The following is a 21,263-nucleotide window of genomic DNA, read 5'->3' as shown; positions in this document are numbered from 1 at the left end:
TTTTTTTTTTTTTTTTTTTTTTTGGTATCAGGGATTGAACTCAGGTCCTTGTGCTTGCAAGGCAGGTCACCGAACCGCTGAGCTAAATCCCTGGCCCCATAAATTCATTCTTACAGCTGACTTTCCCTGCAACTCAGGAAAAGGACATCAAGTATAAAGATATTTAAAATTAAATATATTTCCATATGCATATTGCTGTACAATATATATGACCATGAATACACACATTTTTAGATATCTCTGACAAAGCACTGCTAGTGTGAGCATGTGTGTGAAAGAGAGAGAGAACAACTTGAAATTTAATGAATTTTCAACAAAACATCAATTTTCTTAGAGATCCAATTGTTTTGTTTTGTTTTATGTTAGTTCAACAGACTTCTTTTCCATGCCTACTTAGGTATTAGGGATGTCAAAAAGAATGAGGCAGAATCTTATGTTTGAAGGATGTATGTGTAATTAAGAGAAGTGCTGTAAGATAGCATTAAGTAATTTCCTCAGAATATTGACAGTAGCATGTAAGACCATAGTAATTTTTCCAATGGTATCTCACTTAGCTTTAAGGAATTTGTCATTATCTTTTTGTATCTAAGTAAATTATCCTTAGGATGGTATAATTTACAATGTGAAATAGGAAGAAAAGGGCTAAAGGTGTCGGTGAGTGGGAAGGGTGGGGGAAAGGAAATAAGAGAAAATGAAAAAAACATGAGAAAATGAAAAAATGGAAATAAAGTATTTGTAAATAGAGAAGGGAAGAGTGGGTGAAGGGAGGGCAGGGATAAGGGGAAAAAATGAGATCCAAGACCTGTCATGTAAAGGTACAAGATCCCAATGATGAATGTGGCTGTACTGTATACCTAAAATGTACCAATAAACTCAATGAGAAAAAAAAATAAATCATCCTTAAGATATTTTTCTATCCTAAATGTCCTTTCCTATCCACTATTTTATTCAGTAGAAGTACTGTTATGTTGGTAGCCAGAATTCAGTGACAGAAAACAGACAGTCAGTCATGTATGTGAAGATAAATAGGGGATATTAGGAGACTGAGTTTACAGACTAAAAGGGCTGGTGGCTGCCCATTAGTTGGCAGCTAAGAGAGGTTAAAATATCAGCACAAAGGAGAGAGATGGGGCCAGGGATTTGGCTCAGTGTTTCCGCTGCCTGGCTTGCAAGAGCAAGGGCCTGGGTTCCATCCCTGGTATAAAAAAAAAAAAAAAAAAAAGGAGAGGGATATGGCATTTTCTTCTCCATCCTTTCCTTCAGGATTGTTTTATACTTCCCATTAATACAGCAAGATTCTATATAGAATTAACTTCAGTGATAAGTAAGTAGGTAGTACATTTCTAAATGAAATTCTGAGGTTTTCCTTTAACTGTTAGCTAGTGATAGAGAATTATCCATAAAAATGACTTGAAACTTTCCTCTTTTTATTTAAAAGCATTACTGACCATCCGAGTAAATATTTTTCAAAAGAATATCAGGGGCTAAGTCATCATCAAATCCAAGAAATCATCTTTCTTTTACCTCTGTTATGCTCTGCTAAGAAAAAAAAAAAAGAACATAAGAAAAGTAGACCTAAATTGTGATACATATAACTAGAAAAGGAGCATTTATCATTCAAAATATTACACATTGCATTGTAGCAACAAATAGAAAATCTTTGCTTATGATAACAAAAGATGCTTTCTTACTTGTATACATATCCATTTTAAGTTTCCTGACATTTGATTCTACATTACCTCTCTTCTGAGAACCAGGATTATTGAGCTGTTCATCCTGGGAAAGAGAAAAAAAGTCTATGCAGAACTATATTGTGACTGTTAATCATGACATATCAACTCAAATGGACTAAGTAATGCCGAGATTAGTAAATCACAGTTATAGGTGGCTCAGTGGATGACGGACACGTGGACAGCATCTCATTATCATATGTTGAGCAGGGAAGACTCAACGCAGATGTGGTTGGCAACACCAAATAGACTCATGTGCTGCATAGAATAAAAAGAAATGAAGAAAAAGTGCCTGCTTTGGAAGAGCTCCTGTCTTCATCAACAGCTTTGTATATTTTTTTCCAGTTGCTTCAGCCTCTCAATATGATGACTCTCCAGGTAGCTTCCAGCCTTTGGCCTTGGACTGATGTTGCATCCTTGATCACTTTTGTTTTACCACTTTCACCTACTTGGGCTGAGCAGTTTTCCTCTGGCTCTCTAGCATACAGATATTTGAATATGATTCCAAGCACCACTACTTACCAGTTATTTATCTCAGCCAATATTTTGATTATTTTCTCTAGGTATATTTATTTATTACAAAATAATGGCTTGGGGTAAATATTCCTATTTCAAAAAGGAGAAATAGGGGGGAGAGAAGGGAATGGAACCAAAGTAATACTAAAATCCAGGAAAACATTAAATCTTATGACTCCATATCTAGCACCAAGGACAGATGGGAGCTTCAAAATGATTGGGAAACCCTATCTCTATGTCTTGAAGGTATTACAGCCCACATGGCTTCTTCCCTGGCCTGGCTCCATGCACTGCCTGAAGTTTCACTGAATACACATTCCACATTCCTGGCATCTCCATTTTCCTGAGTTATCCATTGCACTTTTCTTCAGTCTCACACATTGCCCTCTCAGGGACATATTTCTTGGCCTCTGAGGCCTTCCTCTAAAATCTAGATGGAAGCTTCTGAATTCTGCTGTGACACCTGCATTCTGTATACTTGCAAACCCATGTGGCTAAAGTCAAGTTCTGCTGCTAGTAAGTGTAGTAGCCAGCCCTTCTTAGACCATGGCTGTAGTCGTCTCTAAGTGCCTATATAGGTGAACTGTGAGAAACTTTCTCTAGACAGCTCCAAATGAGTTGAGTTTCCTGGGGCTCTCTTTCAAAACATTATTTTGCATTTTTGCACATTTGAGCCTATGATGGGTAGAGTCTTGAGGATTACTGAGATGCCTTCAAGACATCTTTCCTATTTTCTTGTTGCAAAGTACTTGACTTATTTTTAATTTTTTATTTTAGGTACCAGGGATTGAACTCAGGACCTTGTGCTTGCAAGGCAGGCATGGTGCCACTGAGATAAATATCCAACCCCATGACTTATTTTTAACACTTATGTTTTCTGCAACCATGCATTCTGAATCCAAAAACTTTCAGGTGCTTCCTTTTTGATAAAAATGAAATTTTCAATTTTTTTTCCTCCTCCTATTTGTTAATATCTGGCTAGAAGCAACCAGTAGTACTCAAGCAACAGCCTGAACATTGGGCTGCTTGAAAATTTCCTTCACCAGATCAATCAGTCTACTATCTTTAATCTCAATCTCCTACAAATACGGGTAAAAGAAAAACAAACTTTCTGCAAGAATGTAACACATACGGCTGCTAATGCAATACCAGTGGAGCTCTGGTTCCCAACTAGTTCCATCCTGAACTAGACCTTTATTGCCCACATTTCTATAAGCATTCTGATATTCTGAGATCTGATCAGACTCTCTCACCTATATCTCTGCTTACAATAACCTAGTACTTTTCCAGACTACTCCTTTAAACCTTTCCAAACTCCTCCATCAAACCATTTCCAAAGGCTTCTAACCCACATAGTCCATTACAGTCACAACAACTCTACTTCTCTGGTATAAAAATCTGTATTGGTTACTTTCCTGTCACTAGACATGATACCCAATGCTCATTTTCAGCTCATGGTTTCAGTCCATGCTTGACTGGCTCCAAGGCAGAAACAGCACAGCAGAAAGGTGTGGCAGAGGAAAGATAGCAAATGGGAAATAGAAATGGAAGAAATGAGCACAAGGATACATGCTTCTGTGTCATGTCCCTAATGAGTAACTTCCAACCATGCCCTACCTCTGAATAATTCATTTAGCTACTGAATAACTCAATGGGTGAATCCACTGATAAGTACAGTGCTTCAATCACCTTAAAAACACATGAGACATTTGAAAGACATTTTAGATATAAAGCATATCCCTTTGCTTTTTGATCTTGGGTTAGGTTCTGTACCTCTCACTTTTGATTTCCTGTTTACCTGTTAAGTTCTGCCAGTAACAAATAGAAGGGGCTGGCTTTTTCCTGTCTGGTGACAGTTTTTATACTTCCTACCTGCAGGGTTTCTTTACCCTGGCAGCAGGATTTGAATTCTATTTGCATTTTTAAAAGATGAAGTACCAGTTTAATGTCACCTTTCCCTGCCACAGAAGCCAGTACTCTTTGCAGTTTCCACTTTTGAGATCCGAGTCCCAGCCCCACAGGATCTGAGCCCCATAGGATTCTTCCCCTATACTCAAACTCTAGCACCAGCCGTACCACACTGCCTCCCTACAGGTCAAATTTTAGCTCCATAGGCCCCTCCACTAAACTCCTGAATTCTAAAACTTTCAACCTATTCCCTTTGTCCACCTGCCCCTAGGAGTTACTGGCTGTTGTATGATGTAGCTACCTTTTTGAAATCTTAAGAGTTCTCTTTTTACTTTCAAAAGTTAACAATTTTACACCTAGTTAAATCACCATATAATTCCCTATTGTGTTCTATCCTCTAACTAATACTAATTCTTATACCACCTGTCTTGTCAAAGTCACAGAGTTACTGTGAGGATAAGATGAGATCATGTCTAGGAGAGCACTGTGTACAATTCAGGATTGTCTGAAAAATGAAGAGGATGGCACAACTTATGCCCACAGGAATCCTGACAGGGTGAGTGAGGTCCAAAGTGGAGGGCATGATATTTAACAGAACATATTAATCACAGGAAACCTGCAACTAAATTTTGCGCTGCAGGTACAAGAAGCTGAATTGTGCAGTCAGTTATTCTGGAAGTGCCATTGGGGAAGGGATAGGGAATAAAAATATGGGAGGAAAGATAAAGATGGTGGAATTGGACTGAATTGGAGAAAGTCAGCCAAAGCAAAGCAATATCATAGTGTAGTTTATACTTGTGTTGCTGCTGAAAAACCATTTTATATCGCTAACTATAATAAAGTATACTATGTGTGTACACTTTGCACTTGTTTCTGGGCATTTTGTTAGTTTGCAAATCAGAGATAGTAGCTGAAGACCAGTGTAGAAAGCAGGTAGAACTACCCTTATGAGAAGAGTATGAGACTCTCACAAGGGCAGGACTACTGGTTCTAAAAGGACCAATTCAAATTTAAGATCTGTGAAAGGATAGTGGATTGCTACCACTTTGTAACTGAGTATGCACATAAGTTGCCATCAGGAAGAGGGCATTTAGATCCACGTATTTATATTATATTGTCCAACTAGAGGAAACCATGTGAAGTTAACATAAAAACATGAGTATATAATAACCTACACAGGCAGGTTTGCAATTATAAAAATAGTTATGAGATAAAAAATTAAAACTTATAAAGATAAAAGCTTTATAACTATCAGATCACAAAATTCAGGAAAAAAGCAAAGAAACATGTTTTGCTGTTTAATTACATTTTCCCCTGCACATTTTGGCTCTACTTGCTTTGTCTCTACCGCAACAATTTTTACTTAGCATTTTGTAGAAAAAGAATACAGAGATAATTCACTTTCTTTATCAAGGTTAATCAAAATATGTTTTTATTATTGGTACTCCACATAAAATGACTTGCACATGGACATGCTCAATGTTTTTGGTGCTACTATATGTTCTGTACACACACAAAAAAAAACCTTATAAATTGTACTTCAATTTCCACAAAATGTATTTCTTTTATAATTATGTATTTTCCCTTAGAAATTATGTTCCTGACAAGAGTGAACTTCCATTTTGACTAGACGAGAAAAAATAATTATTCCAGTTAAAATTTCATACAATGAATGACTGGAAGCTTTTTCCATAGAGTAGTTTGTGGTTGGGACATTTAGTTTGAATTTCTCTGCCACAGCATACTTCCGGTGCTGAGGATAATAGCATGTTAGCTGTTCTGTTGCTGGGACAAAATGCCTGACAGTCACAATTTAAAGAAGTTTATTTTGGTTTATGGGTTCAGAAGTTTTGTTCCATGGTTGACTGGAATAGAAACATCATGGCAGAGGGGTGTGGCAGAGGTCAGCTGAAAACTACAGGTCCAGGAGGCAGAAACCGAGGGAAGAACCCAGAGAAGAAAGGGCGAAGGGTCCAGATATAGTCTCCAAGGTCACATCTCCACAGCCTACACAGGCACACCCAGAACTGTTTTTTACTGAAGTCCTAGGTGTATCTCAAGTCCATCAAGTTAGCAAACAAAATTGATCATCATACTTTCTTTACTCTTTTAAAGATTTCTGGTCCTGGATGTCCTGTCTCAAAATACCTATAGGTCCTCAGAGCATTCCTAGGAGTCATTCCTATGCAAAGACAGCAACAAGTCATTTAGATATACATGGACATTAATGCAAACCAAGTAAGTATATCCTACTTGAAACAAAATATTGCATCCAACTTCTTTTAGCCAGATTCTTACAATGCTCTCAGCCTCTCTAGTGACTCAGGGAGTTACAGGAAATCATGGGCAAAGACAGTGGAATATCCGTGTGATGTGTTTATTGCTGCACAATTTGTAACAGCTAAATCTTGGAAACAGCTTATATGTCTATCAACAGATGAATGGGTAAAGAAAATGTGGTCTTTACACACAATGAAGCACTATTCTGTCATAAAAAGATAAATGAGTCATATGTAGGAAAATGAATGAACCTCAAGATCATAGTGCTTGGACATCCACATGAAAAAGTTAATATATAAACAAAGAATGAAATAAAGATGGATAATAAGAAAAAAGAATGAGAAAAGTATTGCATTATAAGTACATTTCTATTGTCAGTTTCTAGTTTCCAATATGGTGTGTGAATTCACTTTGCAAGGTTTCTGTTTCTTTGGACTTGTTAAAGTATTTATTGCTGATATGAGCATGGTTTAATTTGAATAAAAATAAATAAACTTCCAACATAAGAAAATCTTTGAAGAGAGTAGCTCATGGTTGCTTAGATTTAGAGGGGAAAGATTGGGAAATGACAGGTGGTGGGTGAGGTGTTTTGTTTTGGGACAAAAAAATGAACTAAATTTGATTGTAGTTGTGGTTGTGCAACTCTATTGGCCTGCTAAAAATCTACTGATTCATGCGCTTTGTTTGTAAATTATATAATAATCAAATTTTAGTTCAATAAAGCTGTTATTTAAAAAATAAAAACAAATAAAATTAAACTTTTAAAATACACACACACACACACACACACACACACATACACACACACACACACAAAGAGATCTCCTTGTTATAGTTTGAGTTCCTTCCAAAGTTCAAGTGTTGCCAATGTGATATTATTAAGCAATGGAGCCTTTAAAATATAATTTGTAAGGGTTAGGGATTTAGCAGAATGGTTCTACCACCTGCCTTGCAAGTGCAAGGTCCTGAGTTCAATCCCCGGTACAAAAAAAAAAAAAGATCTAGTCTGTGGGAATCTGTGATAGCAGCTCCAAAATGGACTATAATATTACTCATATAAATTTTTCAAAAATATAAGTCAAGATGGGCCTGGGGCATGTGCCTGCAATTAGAGCACTTTAAGAAAACTGACAGTCAGATTCCAAGTTTGAGCTCAGCATTGGCAACTTAGCAACTTATCAAAACCATCTCTCAAAGTAAAAACTAAAAAAGGACTGGGAATGTAACACAGTGCAAAGTCCTGGGTTCAGTACCCAGCACCCTTCCACCCAATGTATGTGTATAAGATCCTGTTTGAACGCCTTCTTAGGTTCCTTCTAAGAGTAACTCCTACTTACAATAATGCACTTTTTACATAGGTTGTTTTCTTGAGGGCAACTTTCTTTTCCCCCAATCACAAGTATGTGGCTAAAAATATTTACGTAAACACCTCTATATTACTAATTCTCATAAAGATAGAACATAATCCGTGCAACCTCTGGCAGAGTTCAGAATGATTCTGACTTTTAAAATCATAGGTTAAGTTTTCAACTTTATGTAAATAGATTCATACAAAATACACTACTTGTGTTTTATTTATTTAGCCTAATATCAAATTTATGAAATTACCTAATATTGTTGCTGCTGTATACCCTTTCATTATATCAGTTTACCATAATTTATATTTAATCTGTTTGGTGTGCATTTTGGTAGTCATCAGTTGAGATTATTTCTACTGGTAGTATTTTGGATACTCTTTCATATGTCTTCTGGATGGAGAATGAAGTTCCAACAGTTATACGTGTAGGGTTTTAAATGTTGGGTCATAAGTTTAATTGCTCAGTTTGAGAAGATACTGCTAGACACTCTTCCAAAATGTTATCCTGATTTATACGTATCTCAGCTGAAACTTTGGAATGTCTACCTTTATATTTCAGACATTCTGAGGGCTTATGGATAGTATATCAAATCATTTTTATTATTGCCATTTTGATGATGACTAATGGAGTTTACCACCTTTTTATACGGTTAGACTATTTGGACATCCTCCCTTGTGAGGTAAATATAAGACTTTTGACTACTTTTCTATTTGAGCTCTTTTTTCTTATAGTGCTTTATATTTTATGGATTTTTTAGGTTGATAAAACTTTTAAAAGAAGTATCTGAGCTAAGCACGGTGGTATGCACCTGTAACCTCTCAGGTAGCTGAAACAGGAGGCTGCCATGCATTCAAGGCCAGCCTTAGCTATATAAGGAGTTCATAGAGAGACCCTTCATAGGCAGATCCTACCTCGAAATACAAACACAAAAGTAAAAGAAGCACTTGAATGGGATAAGTAAAGAAAGTTAGATACATTAGTAAAACATGGAATGATTAGATGAAAATAAATGACTAAGTTCAGTTGCATACTCTAGAGGAGTATTAACATTCTTATATCTTTAAAGAATTTTTAACTTTTGTTTGTAGTCATTAAAAATGTATAGTTCATTAAAGTTGTCTGTATACTACAGGAGGAACTGACTTCAACTAGGATATTAGAGATGGTATGTTTCTCTTTTCCAAGTTCCCAGGTATGTTTTCAAAAGAGTTTATTATGAACACACTGTTTTGTTTTATTTTTAGAATAGCTGCAAATTCCTAATTTAAAAAAAATTAACCTTATTTTACCTGCATTTCTTAATGTCTTTATTTCATTTGGACAGAGCTGAAATAAATGGTCTTGTAATATTTTGTTCTTGTAATATGCTCTTGTAATATTTGCTATGTTTAAAAATTCAATAAAATTTCAAAATTAGAACATGCTCTAGGCTTATTTGTTTTTTATTATAACTTCAATAATTTCCCATTGCATTAGAGTGTTTTAGCTAAAAATTGACAGTGATATTTTTCAATTTTCCTATATTTCTTATGTTTCTTCTATCTTCTACATATTGTACACTGCTCAAAAATATTCAATCCATTAATTATCTCACTAGATTTAATAAACATGAAAGGAGATATACCAACTGTGCTTCTCTTAAGTAGAGAAATTTAAACAAGTTTTCCTAAAAAGTAGGGAATGAGCACAGTAGGAGAGAAGATGCATTTATTTACAGCCCTGCACTCATAAAAATTATGAAGAAAAAAATTCTCAAAAATTTTCCCTAAATGATAATTTGTTGCCAGTATTTTTATTATATAAATTTAAAATTTATAGTCATTTGTTATGGATATAATGTAATCTGGGCTTACAATAATAATGAAATTAAAGCTAGGATTCTGGGATTTACTACTTTCTTTTATGTAGGAAGTTTTTTTCATCTTTTAGCTTTATATAAAACAGGAATAAAAAGAATCAGAACACAGGCTACAGAAGATGTAATGAAATGATGATGATTAAAGTTAATTTTTGTTTCACATATGCGTACTGGAAAAAAAAACACATTCTGAAACTGTAACCTGTTAAAACCTAAATTCTGTATTCCCTCTTTTTAAGCACATATGTAAGAAGGTCAGAAGTAAAAGCTTTTGTTGACTGTACAAGTTAAATTGTCCTAGACTTTGAAAATACGTTTTAAATAGAGAATGAATCATTATGGATGAGCACATTGAATTTGTAAGAATTTGACTGTTTGGGTACTTTATGCCTGAATGTTTTCCAACTCCCTGTACCATAGATTCTTCCCACACACTGAGACATCCTACAGTTGTATTCAGAGTAAAGGAAACCAGGCAAGAACATCTATCTTGCAAAGAGAGTCCCTCTATATATAGAATTCATTTAGCTGTCAAAACAGAAAAAGGCTGTCTGACAAATGTCTAAATATCACATCATTCATGTAAGTTCATTGTCTGAGGTTTGTGTTTTACATTTACATTTAAACGTGTTTATTATATTTATTGTTCACACATTGAGTTCTCATTATAATTTTAAATGATGTGTATACTATTTTTGCAGTTATGAAAAGTCACATTTTATGTGGTAAAGATAAATTAGTTGTCATTAGTGGAGTTATATATATTCACAATACAGAAGGAATGCATTTAAAAGTTTTACATTATTTGAATTGTAGTCTTTAGTAAGACTTGGTGGAAATACAAATACTATAAAACATTTCTTCTTTTTCAGATCATTATCACAAACAGAGCCATGATAATTCTGTCTTCTTCTGCCTTAAATAAAATTAAATATTGTGCTTTTAATCATTAAACTTTGTTTAGGATAGAATTGGAGTCTAAATGATAAGTTGGAATATTCTAAAAGCTACAAAAGCATTCAAATTCTGTGCATATATAAGCTCAGAGAAAAATGTGTAAGATAAACAACAGTTGGGGAGTCTTCTTATCTCACTTTGCACTAGTTATTCCCTTCTAGGAACCCTTAGATATTCTTCCATTGTTTATTTTCTTCCTTGAATAAAAGGTATGCGATTAACCAGTATTTTCAAATGAAAGGAGATTGTGCTGCTTCCTCAAAAGCGGTAAATGTCAATATTTGCAGCTTCTTCCTTCTCCCTCTGTCCCTTCCCTTTTTCCACTCCTCTTTTCTTTCCTCTTTCTTCCTTTCCCTTTCCTTCCTCCCTTTCTCCCTCCCATCCTAATTCCTTTCCTTTTCTCCTGCCTAAAGTCAGAGCAAACTCTAAATCTAACCCAATCTTTAAAAGATCCTGACTAGAAATGGCACCTGTTTTGGGAATAGAAGAATCTTGAAGAGAGTCTATAAACTCTTAATTTTTTATAGTTAATATCTGCCAGTGATGATAAGAAACCTAATTAAAATGTCTGAACATTTTCAAGTGCCTTTTAATTTAAATAAAGTATCCACTTCTAAGTAGATTTTCCTGGCATGACTTATATATTCATTTATTTATATATTCTTGTTCATTCATTTATGCATTGAAATGAAATATATTTCATTGTAGCTCAGGTATTGGAATGAAGTGTTAACACCAACAAGGTCCCTGTTCTCAAAGAGGATTCTGTACAAGGAACATTTACACTTCTGAGTCCTAATTTTTAGCAAAATGTCATTTTTAACAAATTTGGTTTTTGATAACTAAGATCTGATCTTTGTGATAGAACATATTTAAGAATAATTTAATCACAAATGTTTAATGATATTTTATATTTTATACACCAAAAGTCATAGAGACAGTGCAATAAATGCCTACAGATTTCAAAAGGATCAACAGCAATTATCATTAGACTTTGTTTAATGCAACCAGATATAATCATTGAAAATGTACATCTGTACTTAAGTACCTGAGCTAGACATTCAATTTGAAAGAAGATATTTTGACATTTTTAAAAGTTTGCATTTTTAAAAGATTGCCAAATATCTGGAAATTACATCTTTTCATCTAGTTATATATACAAATAAAAGATTTTCATAAATTCTGGTATTATAAGGCATGTATCAAAATATCTTTTTAAAAACTCCCAGTTACTTCTGAGGTAAAACAGATCTTTCTTAAGTATTGTGTCATCTTGTGGCAACATTGAATTTTAATGCAGTTTACCTTCCTATCTTATCAAAAGACGAGGTTCTTTAAGAAAAGTAAATCTATTCTAAATACGAGCATCTGACACATTATGTAATAAATGCTTAGACTTTGATGTTTTTTTAACTTTTTTTACAAGTCTGCTGAGAAGAATGCCTTCTCTATTCTGTTTATTTTAAAGTCCAGCTCAAATTTCATTTTTGACTGCAATAGTTTGACTTGTGTGAATTCTTTGAAAAAGGTTGAAAGCTTCACTAGTTAGTCTGAAGACAAAAACGGAAATTTTATTGACAATATTAGGAAATTATCAATTTTCTTTTTTCTACTTCTTCTTGTATATTGCTCTGATTTTAATGGATGTTTCCCCCTAGAATCATATGTTGGAATTTAAATCCCAGGATGATTGTACTAAGAGGTGGCATTTTAGGGGGAAGTAATTAAACTGTGAGGGTCTATGCCCTCATGAGTTAGGTTAGCATCCATTCAAGAAGTTTTCAGAGAGTTTCCTGACCTTTTACCATCTTCTACCATGTAAGGATACAGCATGTGTTCCCTTTGGAAAATATCAACACAAGGCACTGTCTTGGAATAAAAGCACTAGCCCTTAGCAGACATCAAAACTGTAAGAACCTTAGTTGTAGGCTGCCCAACCTGAAGAACTGTGAGAAATATACCTTTGCTATTTAAAACTTACCCAGAGCCGGGCATGGTGGCACAAGCCTGTAATCCCAGCACTCGGGAGGCTGAGACAGGAGGATGCTGTGAGTTCGAGACCAGCCTGGGCTACATAGTGAATTCCAGGTCAGTCTCAACTACACAGTGAGACCTTGTCTCAAGAAAAGAGAACAAAGAAACAGTCTCAGCACAAGGGGATTAAGATATAGATGATATGGTCTTGCCAATAAACATAGATTCATGAACCTTGTAACACTGATTGTTTTCATTTTATCATTAAGTAAGTCATCTTGGAACATTTACTTACCTACTTAAGTACATTTTGTATGGCAGTAGTCCTACCACAGGGTTCCTTATCTAAGCATTTTACTGAGATTGTGTTCATGTGTGTGTGTGTGTGTCCCTTCATTTTAACTTTTCTGTATTAACAGGTGTATTTTACTATAACTCTTTCTTTTCTCTGGTACTGGGGATCGAACTCAAGACCTTGAGCTTACCAGGCAGGTGTAGCACCACTGAGCTACAGCCCAGCCCTATTATAACTCTTTATAATAAAAGAATAATCTGGGTTGCCTTTTCTAACGCTCTTGAAAACCTTTGTCTTTGAGACTGATCTCCATATATGGTAACTATCTATATACATTTTCTTTTGTAATGTTTTCTGGTTTAAATTCATTTGCTGGGTTTTTTCCTTCTTTTTTTAAATTTAAGGAATATATTGAATGCACTTCACTCCTTGATTTTTTTTTCCTTTACAGCTTTGAAATTTATAGGATAGACTATATGGATTGTGCTCTCATATTTTCATTATACAAGGTAGATCCGTCTTCATCCATAGGCTACTCGTGAATCCCTAATACAGAAGATAGCACCTAATCCTATACACAGTTTTTTTTTCCATTAGAAGATACACATATGATAAAGTTTAACACATAAATCAGATATGGCAAATAATAAACATAATAAAAATAATAAAACAATGATTATAGTATACTGTAATCAAAGTTATCTGAACTTATGCATTGTTTATTTAAGAGGTCTCCCCTTAACATTTTCAGATTGCAGTTAAGGATGAAACCATGGAAAGGAAGACTATGGATAAGGAAACTACTGAATACATTAGTTACCACAATCTAAAGTTGCTTTAGATCTTAATTCTTCCCGAACTATAAATGTCCTTAGGAAGGTCTCAACTTCAATTTGCATCTTTCCATCTTCTATAGAGCTGTAGTTTGGATCAGAACCATCCCCCAGAGCCACATGTGTTAGCGATTTTTCTCTCAGCCTATGGTACTGTTGAGAAGTAGTGGAAACATAGAGGTTCTGCATAGTGGGGCGGGGATGCTTCCGATCATCAGGAAGGTGCCCTTGAAGGGGAGAGGGGGGGCTCCCAACTCAGTGCATTTTGTCCACATTTCCATCTGCTCCTGAGCTGAGTGGTTTTGTTCTGGTACTTGCTTCTGTCATACTGTGCTTACTTAGCCACAAGCCCAGAGCATATGGGTCAACCCATATGAAACCTCTGAACCTTGAATCCTCTGGAACCTTGAATCAAAATAAGCCTTTTTAAAAATAAGCGGACTATCTCAGGAGTTTGTTTTGTAATGGGAGAGTGAAAAACACACTTGGTGTTTTCAGAGGTTTTTTTTTTTTTTTTTTTAATGACTGCAGAAGTGGGGATTCCTATCAGTGTTCATTTGGTCTGACACGTGGCCAGCATTCCTGAAGTTTATTTCAAAACTTTATCACTTATGATCTGGTAACATTGTTCCTTTTCCTGGACATATCACTTAAACCATGTTCTACCTAGTTAAGTGTACAGATTTTTTACTGAGTACACACTACAGTCAATGCGTGGCAATGGAATGCAGAGATTGGCCAGACATGCACCATATACCAGAGAAAGCTGTAAAAGTGTACACTTGCCCTTTTTTCATTTCAGAGAAATTGACAGAAGTACTTCTATGTCTTCTAAAACCTGTTAGTGTCTTTTAACCTGCTCAACCAGTATTTTTGACTGAGCGGTAGTAGATGTGAGGACTGATGACATAATCATAACTTAATAAGAGCATTCTTCCATAGGAGGGAGATGTTAATACATGTTGAGACAGATGAAAGTGATGGACTATAACCTCAAGCACTTTACAATTCTAGCCAGGTTTTTATCTCTGAAGGAAGAATTTCAAGGCAAATATACAGCCTGAATCGTCTCACTACAGGTAGCTGGAGCAAGTCCTTGGTCTCTTCAAAGTGGCTTTAACAAATATCCTGCAAAGGTTCCTCCACTGACTCACTGCCAGATGGAAAGTTCACTGATGGCTCCTCTCCAGACTGAGCCAGGCCATGCTTCCTCTGGGCGCTATCCAGTTAGGCTAGTTGGTTAATTAACAAGCATTTAATAAACACTTACTGTGTGTGGAGCACTTGAGCAATTCCGCTCTCTACTTACTGGAAGCTTACTCCTACAGTAAAGCTTGACTCAAACCCCATACCTCGTCCTTTGCTACTCACTGTGAATCATTTTTCCTATGGAATAGCATTCTGATATTTTGTCATTATCTCTTATTGATGTCTAAATGCAAACTTCACTTTCTCAGTAAAATCCGAGCAAGAAGACTTTATTTTTCTACTTTTGTTTACTACACTTGAAGATTACTCGGTGACCTATTTATTGTTACTTAATATACATTTCCCAAAATGTGTTCCAAAGAACACCAATCCTTAAAATATTCTGAGATGTGTTAATGATTTATATGATCAAATCAGATTATAAAATTCCACTCACTATTTTCTTCTTCACTAATATACAGTGAAATTTAAAGACATTCTAGATTTTGAGGCTTCATGAAATAAAAAACAATAATTAGCTATTCCCTAAATTTAACCAATTGTTTGTTATATGCTATAAAGTAGAATCTCTGAGAATTATATCTGAATTTAGTTATGTGAGGTAATTCCATTTGGTTTTCATTTTTTATAGGAACCATCAAATGTCTCACTATTTTATGTACAAATGAAAGCTCTCTTGCTCTCTCTCTCCTCTCTTTCTCTCTGTCTTGAACACCCTTTAATATCACTTAAAAGCCAGCCTTATACAGAATAATTCACATTTCTGCATTCTAGAAGTAGCTACTGCCAATAACATAATTATGGCAATCACTATATTGGGGGGCATGATATCTGTTCAGCTCAGGACTGTTGCTTTTGGAATATCTTGGCAGGTGGCCAGCCACATGTAGATATTGAGTTTAATTTTTTTCACATGACCTTGATCTTGTATTGAGAAACACAAACACACACAGATGCAACATTTATCACCCCGATGATAGTCAGGGTCCGTTTAGCTGATCAGATTAGCTATGTCAATCTTCTTCCTAAATAGAAAGGGATTATCATTTGGACAAACTGTCTAAATAAAAGGTCCTATTCCTGATACTTACCATACATTCTGAAGACATTAAACCAGATAGTCCTCTTATCATCAGGCTGAACCTGCAAACAAGTCCACAACCTTATATAGCCCCCAAATACATTCTGTGGAATATTGTGTCTGCAAAGTCAATGAGGAAAATTATTCCAATCCAAGTTTTGTTTCCATGTTAATAAAGTTGTTAGATTAACAATTATAAGGTATGGAAAAATTTTAGCAAGCCAACAATTTTGTTAAATTAAAAGGGATAATATACTCAAGCTTCTGATATGAGGAGTGACTGATGAGTGTGAAAGTTTGATTTAGCATTACATTTAACACAAACTGTTTTGAATACCCAGCATTATTTGTCTCCTGTTTTAAAATAATTTTAGCCAGTAAAATATTGTAACAATAATACAGATTACCTGGGTGCTCTTTACATAGCTTCAGCTAGTGAAAATATCTTGCATAAAAATATTACAACTACAGAAATCAAGAAGTTAATTTCAAAATAATATTTTTTACTGAACTAAATATTTAATTTTTCAATTTTCCCCACCGATATCTTGTTTGTGATCCAGAATGAAACTCTAGATCTTGTGCTACATTTAGTGTTCAGAAATTTCATTATCTTACAATGGGGGATAATTTCCTGGTTTGTGCTTGTCTTGCATGACCCTAACAAGTTTGTAGGGAGCTTCTTCTTTAGGTAGAGGTACATCTCTAAATATGAGAATACTTCCTCTCTGGTTGAGGTTGTGCATGCATGACAACAATTCTCATAAATTACTGTTCAGCTTTCTAAATGTGTCATGTCTGGAGGTAGATGATGATATGTCTGACAATGTTAACTTGTTAATTTGTACAGGATTTCTCATTGTACATTTTCTAATTTTCCTTGGAAATTATTAAATATTTTGTGGGGAGACACATGGCAATTGTGCAAATATTTCATTCTCATAAATTTGACAGCTAATTGAACACAAACTGAGGACTCTTCTGTGTGGTACATATTTACCAAATTGTTTATCAAATGTTGAAGTGTTATCATTTTTATGTATAATTAACTGGAATTCTAACATAAGGAAGAGATATTTCTTTTGCTTAACTTGTATTTGTTTACACATTCAACTATTTATTTGAACCCTTACATATGCACACATTCTGTTTGATGTGTGAGAAACCATTACTATCATTTTTTAGAACTCCTCATAATAACCAACTTTTGTCTACAAGGAGCTTCTTTAAATTAATTCCTCAGACTTTTACCCTATTAAATTTTTTTTTCTCATTTCCTCACTTTCTGACTATCCAAAATATTTTTGAACTCCTTAGAAATTTCCCAGCCCTGGAATCACCCATTTCTTCAAGTATTTCTGGGTGTTATTTTTTTGTTGTTGTTGTTTTGTTTTGTTTTTTGTCTTGGAAAATTGCAATAGGAAGCCAAGATTAGTCATTTATTTAGAGTACTTTTTGCTACTGAGATTTTATTACTGTTATCCCTTCTTGGGCAACAGAACCAGGAAATACCTATGTGTGCAGTTACACATACATGCACACGTCTATATCTGTTTCTTATTTATAGTAACAGTCATGAATTTTTTTGTGGGGGATGTGTGTCAGGGATTGAACTTGGGACTTTGCTCTTGTTAGGCAGGCAGTGAAATCACTGAGCTAAATTCCTGGCCCCAACAGTCATGAATTTTAATGAATACTTGTAGTTCCTGTCCAGCCTCAGAATGATTGCCATTCTATTCTAGCCGTAGTTTCTTATTTATTCTTCCATTTTTCTATGATTGATAATGGATATGTGATATAAGTATTCCTTTACACTTTACTTTTCCAGTGAAAATCACTATATCAATTAATAATTTCATTTACCTTTGTAGCTGCAAACAGTACACAACATTGACTGTCTATACATACAAACTGAGAATAAGGACTTTTACTTATGTATTGTAATGACTGCATTCCGATGAAAATAAAATGTCATGTGACTTTCATCCTGAGAGTTTATTCCCCTCCAGGCCTAAAGAATAAAGCAAACATATATGTCTCCAACTTAGACTTCCATATGTGCTCTGGCTGGTACTTACCCCTCCATTCTTATTACTGCTTGCTTGAGTTGTCTTCTGCCTCATTTTGGGATCTCATGTTTGATGCAGTGATTAAAACCTTGAGCTGTTTTCCCAGGAGATCTTATTTATCTGATAATGAAACCTTACAATTAAACAAGGAACCCTACACATCACAAGTCAAAATGCAAATACAATGTCTCTACATTTAATACTCTTCTCACTAACATATTATAGGCTCTTCTCTATTTTCTTTTTATGTCAACACATTTAATAATTTAGACATTAGAATTTGAGCTATGTGAAGAGAAGAGTACAGTCATTAAAGGAAATAAGCAAAAACCACATGCAGTAAGTATTTTTGGTAAAATAAGCCATTTCATTTCCACATACAATTTGGGCCTTTTTACTACTTTCTCATCTGTAGCAGAAATCAACTTGAGTCTCTTTCACATCAACAGAAGATCTCTAAACGAACCGCTTAGTTGGATATATAAAAAGTATGTATTTTTGTTGTTGTTAATGCAAAGCTAGTAAAGTCTTAAATAGGAATTAATGACATTCATCATTCATTGCAGAAGGACTTTTCTAACAAATAGTATACTGAATAAAGGACAAATATCCATTAAGACTGGCACTTAAAAGTAGGAGGTGATCTCAAATTTATAACATGGAAACATAGGTTCTAAAGATGAAAATGGCATAGTACTGGTTAGGACTGGAGATCATATTTAATTTCACTTTTACATAAACACATACACACATGTCCTACTCTAAAAATACACTATGCATATTTACTTGCCACAGATGTCTAATGAGTCACTGCACAGTATATTTGGGATAGGTGAAAATATTTTGAGTGTCTAACAATTGCAACTAAAATGAATTACAAAGATTAAACTAAACATCTTGAGGAATTTTAAGGTTACTTTTGCCTTTTTGATAAACAGGCTGTTTGTGATCATCTGCTGTGCCTTTATTTGAGATATTTACTTGTTCTAACAAGTACTTTTGAAGACAAAACATCGTCTTTTCAGTTTCAACCATGAAGTGGCTGGGGATTTTATCTAGTACTAGTAGACAGTTCTCTGCGCTATACTTGGTGATCAGAAATTTTGCTAACAAAAATAAGATTCTGAATTGGGAGGGAAAGAATGTAAATCATAGAATTTAATTACATGAAGAATAATAGTAGCTATCCAACTCAAAACACCCATCTCAAATCTCCCAACTCGAGAGCAGAAATCTCACTGAGAGTAGACAATCAATTGTGGTTTCCACTTTTGTGGTGGTGCAGCCATCACATCACGAACATGCCTGAGTTGGGGAGTGAGGATTAAGAAAGGAAAGAACACTCAAGCCTGAGTGGAGACCAAGAGAAGTCTGATTTATTTCACAGAAACAGCTCCTTTTAAAGGCACATCAACAGGAAGCACCTGACTCCTACAGATAACGTCAGATCTTTAACAGGAAGCACCTGACTCCTACAGATAACATCAGATCTTTGGCTATCTCTTCAAGTTTCTTTCATGCAGGGTCAAAAACAAGTTTAACACGTGCAGTCCTTAAAAAGGAACAAATGTTAACGAATGCTAATTAGGAACATCCTGACCACATTGTGTCAATGCCTTGATTATAAAGAAAGAAGTTATCTTTCAAATGTCAAATGCCAGTGGGCCATGACTGGCTCCCACATTTCACCCTTTTTTATTATATTTAGAGCAGGGACTTTCCCAGCTCAGCAGAAAAGCTGTGCCTGTCTTAGGTGAGAAATGTCCAGAGAAATCCCTTACCCATCATCAAGCCATGAGAAGTTTAATACTCATGCTCTGTCTTAGGTTGGATATTTCTCCACAATTCTCTTACTCGTCTTTGAATACCAGCCTCTGCAGGGGTCATACCATGGATTGTGAAGCCCTGACATATAGCTTTCTCTACCTCTATCAATATTTACAAACCTTGATCTTCATACCAGGACTCATTAAGTTTTTACAGGCATTGTTACCAAGGGAGGTTGTCTCAAAACTATCACATAATGAAAGAAAGTCATCATTTCTGAAAATATACAATTAATCAATTTACAATTAAAACAGCCATTATCATATTAATTATCAGTTTCATTTACAGTCTCTATTCTTTTTACTAATAACATATAAGGAGCATTAACACAAGACATTCTCTTCTTTTGTTCTTTGACTTGAGATAACACAGTATTTATGGTATTTCACATATTAGAGGCCCCATGCCAAAAATATTGAAATTAAGGCTAGTAACTTTGACATCTGACCATAAACATATTTCTCCCAATGCAGCAGCAAGTTTCCATATGTTGGTTTGAGAAAAACCTGAATCTGTCCACCAAAGTCCTTTAGATAAGCTTAAGTTTGTGGAATTTCCAAGTGATCAGTCCAAAAACTTTTGAGATGTGTCATTAAATAACCTTTCCTGAGGTATAGTAACATAACATCTTTTCCATAAAATCATAGTATTAAGGACTGTGGAGTTTCACCAGTCCCATTAAATCCTTGTTCTGGATAAAGAAGGGAAACTTTTTGCTTTTTGGAATGAAATTTCCACTTGTGCACCGAGACACATCCTGGAGTTTTCTCTGCTGCTTCAGTGTTGGGGTCCCAATCTAGTCTCCTCAGTGGAAACCCAGATTCAAGCTGTTCAGGGATAGTGGTGGGTCTATAAATGTACCTGTAACCATAAGTAAGTGGAGCAGAAGAGAAGGGAGAATACCTGGACCAAAAGGTTATTATCATAAACAATATGCTGGAAAATCTGCATGGTCAAACAATATAAATACATTTTGTATACCAGAAAAGTAGCAATAATAATTATAATTATATGAAATCTTATGTCCTGTAATGTAGCTTTGTATCAACAGGATCTTTCCTTTTTTTACAGAAAATATTATATTTTGAAGATAACCATCATAAAACATATTACAGTAACATATTTAGAATTCAGCCTTTTGATAATAACCAATGTAAACATTTGTAACAACATATTTAACAAAGCATATCTTTTTATAAGGCTATGAAAATTATTTTGGTGGCTCCCATTAGTGAACAAAGATCAGAATAAATTTTCTGAGCAGCTGCTTCTTTATTTACCAACAGGAGCGTATCCAAACTTAAAGGTGTATATTTAATTATCTTTTAAGTTTTTTATTTGATCCTAGAAAGCCAGGTTAGAAATCAA

This window comes from Fukomys damarensis, unplaced genomic scaffold (genome assembly GCF_012274545.1).
Source record: "Fukomys damarensis isolate Sample0158 unplaced genomic scaffold, DMR_v1.0_HiC HiC_scaffold_36, whole genome shotgun sequence".
Taxonomy (NCBI): domain Eukaryota; kingdom Metazoa; phylum Chordata; class Mammalia; order Rodentia; family Bathyergidae; genus Fukomys; species Fukomys damarensis.
Note: the sequence above shows the minus strand (reverse complement) of the source record.